Source organism: Orbicella faveolata, unplaced genomic scaffold (genome assembly GCF_042242905.1).
Source record: "Orbicella faveolata isolate gen_17 unplaced genomic scaffold, um_ofav_v1 contig_2, whole genome shotgun sequence".
In the NCBI taxonomy this organism is placed as follows: Eukaryota; Metazoa; Cnidaria; class Anthozoa; order Scleractinia; family Merulinidae; genus Orbicella; species Orbicella faveolata.
Window position 1 is genome coordinate 28,620,578 of NW_028301547.1, and position 7,303 is coordinate 28,627,880.

The following is a 7,303-nucleotide window of genomic DNA, read 5'->3' on the forward strand; positions in this document are numbered from 1 at the left end:
TGTGCTCGATATATCTTTCTTTATTAGCTTCGTCAATAAATTTGGCGCTTCTCACAAATGACAGTTCTTGTTATTTGCGGCCTTTGTTATCAAAAGTGAGCTGCCTTGAAATTCTTAATTAAAAACGAGCAACATATTTGGCTGCTCATTTCGCTCCTTAGAAACCATTAGGGCTGTGTACAAAAGTGTATAAAATCGATCCCCAAAGGTTCTTGAGTAAGACCAATACTGTATCATAATTAATCTCCAAGACAGGCAAATAATATCGACTGATTATTTCGGATGACCGGTTTCAATAACTTAGCGAGCATGGTCTCCTTGTAAGCTAAACAATGGAATAAAACAGTGAACCTATATTCTCAATTTAGCATTTATTATTATTATTATTATTATTATTCCGGTTATAGGCTCCCTCGGAGATAAGTTCCTCCGTTTCAAAGCCCATCCAAAAGCCCTTAAGAAGTTGTATAAGCCCATGGCAGTTTACGGTATTAATTTTAAACACTGAATTTTTTTTCGTCCATTTTTATTACGAATTGTTTATTTAAGTCTGTAGTCATAATACCTATCTTTACATCTGACTATCAATAGGGTATACGTTTGTCCGATATTTCATACTTCTTATTACACGTGATAACTGAATTTTGTAGAGCCAGCTATAATTTTTAGATACCACTCGTTGGAATTAGATTGCCTGCAAATATATTTTGTAACGTTTCGCTATTACACTGGAGTATGTTTACTATGTATGGTTCGTGTTAACTGTAGAAGTATTTTAGGGGTGAATCCCTAAGGGGCTAGTAAGCTATTTAAGAATTTGTAAGTTATGCAAGAGCCACTCGAAGGCATCTCTTTCAACTTTGCTTTTTAATTTTTCTGTTTATTGACTGCTGTATTTTCTTTACGATGATGTAACGCTCGCTGTATCCTGCATCAATAAACGAGATGCCCGCCCCTGATGCTGTGTTTGTGTTTATTAAGATTAGTTACAAAATATTTTATAATCGTTTCAGGGTGATTAGAGTATAATACAAATTACAACAAGGCAGAAGACAGCATTAGGAGCCATCGTCTAGGTATTTGCATCATATTCTTAACCAAGACTTTCTGAAGTTCTTTCTAGGCTATATCACAAGGCTACTGGTCTCTTTCAGTCGATACTTTGTCAGTTGTAGTTGCCAGAGTGAAAGTGACTGGCGCTCGTAAGAGGACTAGCATGTCGACTTGACATAATAGATGATTGATGAAAGTTGAGTGAAAGTCAACTTGAGACTGAACGTCTTACCTCACAACAAGAAAAGAAACTTAACTACACGTTGTCTGAGATTTCAAACCTGATAGTGACTGTTACATAGAAACCGTTGGTGTTTACTGTTGTTGTTTATTGTTTATTTCACCCTCATCGGCGAACTGCATGAACCCATATTTACAGGAGTCTGCGTTTTTCTAATAAGCAGCCAAACATAAAAAAAAATGTAAAAAATTCTCGATAACTCTGTGACAAATGCTCAGTTTCGATGGTGACATGAACACGATGTTATGAGATAAATAAATAAATAAATAAATAAATAAATAAATAAAAAGATTTACAATATTTAGAAAGGAAGCCACATCAGCCTTAGCTGGTTTTCATGTAGGTTCTCTATCATGGTCGAATTGGAATTTAGAGATGCAGGTTTTTGTCATGCAATCGTCGCTTTGTTTTACCGACGTAAGGAATCACAGTCCCAATAATTGCAACAAACGACGATCAAATGACAGGAAGAGCGAAGAATTTCAACGCACAGTTAAGTTTTTTAGTCCGTACTTGTTTTTGCTTCCTTCTGAAGCATTGCCTTACTGGAGAAAAAAACAAAACTAAACTAAACAAAGGAGAAATCATTCAGGAAATGAATAGATACAGGAAAGAAGCTTGTATAATATTCACTCTTAGCAGTTCGCTTTTCGCTAAAGCATTTAGTTCTTTGCCATTATTAGTCCGGTGACCGAAGCCCAGTCACGTGCAATGGGCAATACCAGAGACACGTAAAAGATCAACCTTCTTTCCACAATGTCAAAGTCGATGCCGAAAGGAAAAGACATGTCGAATATGTTAACAAATGGTGCCATCTTTTCTACGTTCAAGCATACAGACCCGCTCACGTGCACCGTTCGCGGTAGATCCACTCTGGGTCGTTCCGCGAACTCAAAATAGAATCGAATGATTTAGCGAAGGTTTTACTAGAATCAAACCAGAAATCAAATCGGTCGTCAATGAACAGAAAATGTGGACTGAGTGTTACTAAAGACGAAATTTAAGAACATTTACGAAAGTTTTAGGTGTTCGGGACGTTACGTCGCGGACGTTACACCTCGTGAAGTTAAGTAAAAGCATTTTGAAATCGTTCTTAAAAGCCAAACCATTAAACCTCAAGACCACATTTGCTCTAGTTTCACCTCACAAACATTTTGAAAAAGACAGCAACTTTCAAGCGGGTCGTAAACTATTCTGAAATTTCAACAATAGAAGAGGCTCTGCCATTCTGATGAACATAGTCATTTATAACAGTTCTTAAACCCTTTTATGTTTCCTATTATTTTCAACAGAGTTTTTTTTTTCACAGCTAATTGCTCTAGAATTTCAAATGGTCCATAAATAACGTAAGAAACAACAACAGAAGTAGAAAAAATGTTTGAAAAGTGGACCCTTTGGTTTTCCCTTGTCTAGGCCAATAATAAGTAGTTGTGCAAACTCTGTAAAGAAACCTTGAGTTGAACAAAACTGCCATTTTTTCTATTCTCGTCAATCTCGTAAATTTTATTTAAGTTTGATGACGATTTGGGGTTAATAGATTATACACTGACCTTTCGGTGCTAAAATCATCTTCCTTAAAAGATTAAAAGGAATCAAACACGATATATTACTTGTACGTTGGCCCAATCACAACACCGGATAATATAAATGTCCCCTTGGTTACTGTTCTAACGCTAAGCACGTGACGTCCTGGCATCACGTGACGAGCAATAGTGATAACCTTTCCATGACCAAAAGGCGAGCAAGTGTTGATTAAAACTCCCCTTTCTTCGTATTCATTTAACCAAACTTTTGCGGTCCCTCCATTGCCGTGTGTTCAAACGGCGACAGCGAAATTTCTGGCGTCAGTTCTACTTTCAAAATTACACTTTTCCGAAAACGCCGTTAATGGTATTAATATTGCTAATTTCAGGAGAGAGTTTGCCAGATGCGATTGCCATCCGCAATATGCATCGGTTCGAAACCTTTGGATTTCAGAAGGCTGAATCTGGACTCTGGATAGGGCCGAATAACTGCTGTATTCACCGACCCTCTCCTGTTAATGGCAACTCTTTGTACCATCTCAAATCCAATATTGCCGATTTCTTTCACCTGAAGACTTCGACTCAGTGACATGTTCTTGTTTAGGTCTGGTGTCATCAGGGTGTAGCACAGAGGAAAGTCACGAAAATACTGTCGATAGCTCTTAGACACGGGTTCTGAAGGTCTGTGAATTTCAGCGGGCAATCTGCCAAAATGATTATATCGCCTACTGATGGTAACGAATGTGTTGGGACAGTTTCTTTGACTTGTTTGGAGGTCAGTAAACTGTCGATTATACTTACTTAACATTAATTAATCGCCTCATGTGGTTTATGATCATATAAGCGACTTGAGCATGACCTATGATACTCGCGTGATTGCTATCAGATGTAAACATCTTTGGAAGCTTTATCCCTATGTGCAAAGGACTAGAACATAAGAAATTTCAAAGGCTAACAGTTGTTATTCCATAGTTTACAGCGAGCATATAGTTTGTCCATGGTTTTCCAGGTTATTGCATACTGGAATTCGTAATGCACCTCGAACAAAATTAACGTACATAACTGCAGGCGAGGTTCTTTCGCTCAGAATCTCTCTGGTCAATTGCTCCAGAGGCAGGGTCATAGGAAATCTGGAAACTTTTAACTGAATATAATCATTGACGGTGAAATCCAGAAGTGCAAGATTCATTTTAGTATTTGGCTTCAATAAAACATTGTAGCAAAAGGCGGAAAAGTTGCTGCCGGTTCCCTTTTTGGTAACATTATGATGCTTAGGCTCTACTGTTTTTTTTGCCACCAGTCGCTGAACACCCGGTAATATATACCTCTTAAGTCTTCATTATCAAGAGTCAAGCCTCCACCTGCAGAAATCGAACCACCCATTATGGCTACGTTGACATCTTCTCCATTTAGTGATCGCAGGATTACATCCCTCAGGCGATTTGTTGTGTCATATCACTGGACTACTCCACGTGTACTGTTCCACCCTGGTAAAGTGATGAAAAAATCCTTTAAGGATTTTCAAACTCGGTTTTTAAAAAACCAAATTTCGAGCGGATTTCTTTTAATGGCAAGCTTGAGTTGTTTGAGTTTTCTCTTAGTCAGTTTGCTGCTTATAGTTGAGTCAGTGTCGGTTCTATTTTGACGTTGAAATTCCAGTTTCTGCCTTCCCGCCATTTCCATGCTTTCTACTTGAGGCCAGTGAATGATTTATGATTTCAAAATAAACACAGCCAACAAAAGTCCGACTAAAAACATCGAATCGCAGTTTTTGACCTTTCATAAGCATCGTCCTTTACAGCCCAATCAACACTAGAGTTTTCGTCTACGCGACTTTTCACCCAGCACAATTTCATCCAAACAGGTTTCACATCTCGTTACTTTTGTTAAATTGTTATTCTCAGCAGTTATCATGTGTCGGAGGTGAAAAAGATATCGCCTGTTTAATGGCTATAGACACAATCACCTGTTAAATGAGAGTGCGGTTCAATAGCTCTAAGAGGTGGCCTGTCAAGGCCTTCAGAGCTGCAGTCATGCCTTGGTTGCAAAAGTAACTTGTTTCAATTTCTCCTGTTATTTCACTATACTGTAGTTTTCGGCGGTGTAACTATAGATGAAGGAGGAATGCTGTGCTGTTGCAGGTTATAGAAAATATCTTTATTTCAGACGGGTCAACTGACATCAAAAGGCAGGCAATGGAAAATTATTTAGACATACAATAATATGCAATGCGTGAATACGAACACCAAAATCTGATTGTATTGAGGGAATCTGTAATTAAGAAAATGACGGATTAAACTTTTTCTTTTTTTGCCTCTTTCCCACTTTATCACGACGTCGTGGTGCACAACCCATGGAGCTGAAGCTTTGTCTTTTCTCAGTCTTTAAATAGAAATTCAAAGATATTTCTACGGGTGGAGCAGGAAGCGGAAATTCCATTTGTTTCTAGTGGGAGCGCAATTTTGTGTTTTTTGAGGTCGGGTTGCGAAAATGTCAAGGAAGAAAGAGGCGGGATACAGGATTTTAATTATAATAGACCAGCAAATGGATCATTGATGCAGCGTGGTATTGGGTTTCCATTAATGAACGGCAAAGAACGTGTAACTTGACAAAGTATTGCACCATGGCATCGTCATAATTAATATCACCACCAGTTTGGGAGGGAAGACCGGAAAAAGGTGAATGAAGTAAATTTACTAACAGCGAACGCTGTATTCAGCAATTTGGTAGTTAACTTTTTACTGATTTGCCAGACACCTTTTTTTCATCCGCGAGATAATGCACATTTTATCTCCCTTGTACAGAGGCATGGCGGTCAAAGTCCTGGAATTGATTCACAGAAGGATTCAGAAGGACTTTTAATGTGATAGCTCGTCTATCACTCAGTACCAATACACCGAAATAAAAGGCAACGAATAAAAGTGCTAGAGTTTGTTTGTTTCTTATACACCGTGGAATTCCAAAAGTAGCTGTGCCCCCCCCCCCCCAAAAAAAATGACTCTTTGAGCATCGTTAGCTGCATTTATGTTGAGAACATAGAATTATAAACCTAGAAACAGAGCGAACTGGTGCGGATTCATTGCGGCCCTTCTATTCTACACATTGAGTGGTAAATAATAATTTATGCAGTGAAATTAAAAGAAAAAAAGCGCCAGAAGTGACAGTTCTTATGTTTACTTTACGTTGATGTCTCTGATGATTGTCTCCACAGTGCGACCGCAAAACGACAACATTTTAATACCCGGCGTGATCAATCGATGAAACCTATAATCGATAACAATCGATGGCAATCGATATCAATCGATAACAATTAATCGATTGATACCGGAAATCGATGACCAATCGATGGCCAAAAAATTTGTGTTTTTTAATTGCCATCGATTGTCATCGATTGTCATGAATTGTCATTGATTGTCGTCGATTGTCATCGATTGTCATCGATTGTCATCGATTACCATATCTTTTGGGGAGGTAAAAAAATGATTTGACAGGAGAAATATGGTGACATGTAATTGTGAAGATCATCGTTACCATCAACAACAGTAACAATAACTTTATTGATCTCTCTAAATGCGGGTATAATGCAAGAAAATTAACATTGTTAACACAAACTAAACTGGGATGAAAATGTTCGTACTCTTTCAAGTTACAACAGAAACGTACGGTTTAAAGTTTTCTGGTTACTGGCAGTCCATGGGAAGAAAATGCTCATTGCCATCGTACAAAAATGAAACAAGATTAATAGTTGCGAACATGAAGCTTGCAAATAACAATCTCAAGACGCGAGTCAGAACAAGTAAGAAATAGACTGACCCTACCAGACACATTATGGCCCGTATTGACGTGACTACATAAAGATAGATACAACCCAAGTATTTCTAGTAAGGACTCGAGCTTGTGATTATCGATTGGTCATAGATCAGTCGATAGCAATCGATAACAATTAACTAATTGTTAACTAATTGGTTTCCGATGATCGATTGTCATCGATTGATCACGCCGGGTTTAATAGTCTCGGACAAGTTCTGAGACAAAAAATTGTCTGCGACAATCTAGCTCAGAAATTTCAAATATAGCTGGTTTTCGCATGACGTCACTAAAATTCGAACTTCAAAACTATTGATCTTCCTGAGATTTTACTTTAATCATGATCTATAAGAGCAGCTGAAAACTAATATTCATACAAATTTTCGCTCCGAATGGGTTCTTGGTTTTGTGATACACTATGCTTGAATTTCTAAGCTTTTGCGTGACGCGGAATTTACATAACGGCCTAGGGAGCTGTCATGATGGTTAAAAAAATGACTTATTTTGGGGAACTTGGCTATCTGAACAGTTCATGTCTCAGAAAAAGTATTATTTTAATGTTTTGGAGTTCCTCGAGGGATAAATTCACGCTTTTGTAGCAAAACTCAGTGACAGATGTTTCTGTTGGTTTCCGGCCGCCATGTTGGTGCCCATACGGATGGGAACCAGCATGGCCTCT

At 38.1% G+C, this 7,303-nt stretch overlaps 1 pseudogene; it reads right to left on the reverse strand.

Annotated features, from left to right (window-relative positions):
- Positions 1-2,638: 2,638 nt before the first annotated feature.
- LOC149112714 (uncharacterized) lies at positions 2,639-4,743 on the reverse strand (annotated as a pseudogene).
- Positions 4,744-7,303: the final 2,560 nt, after the last annotated feature.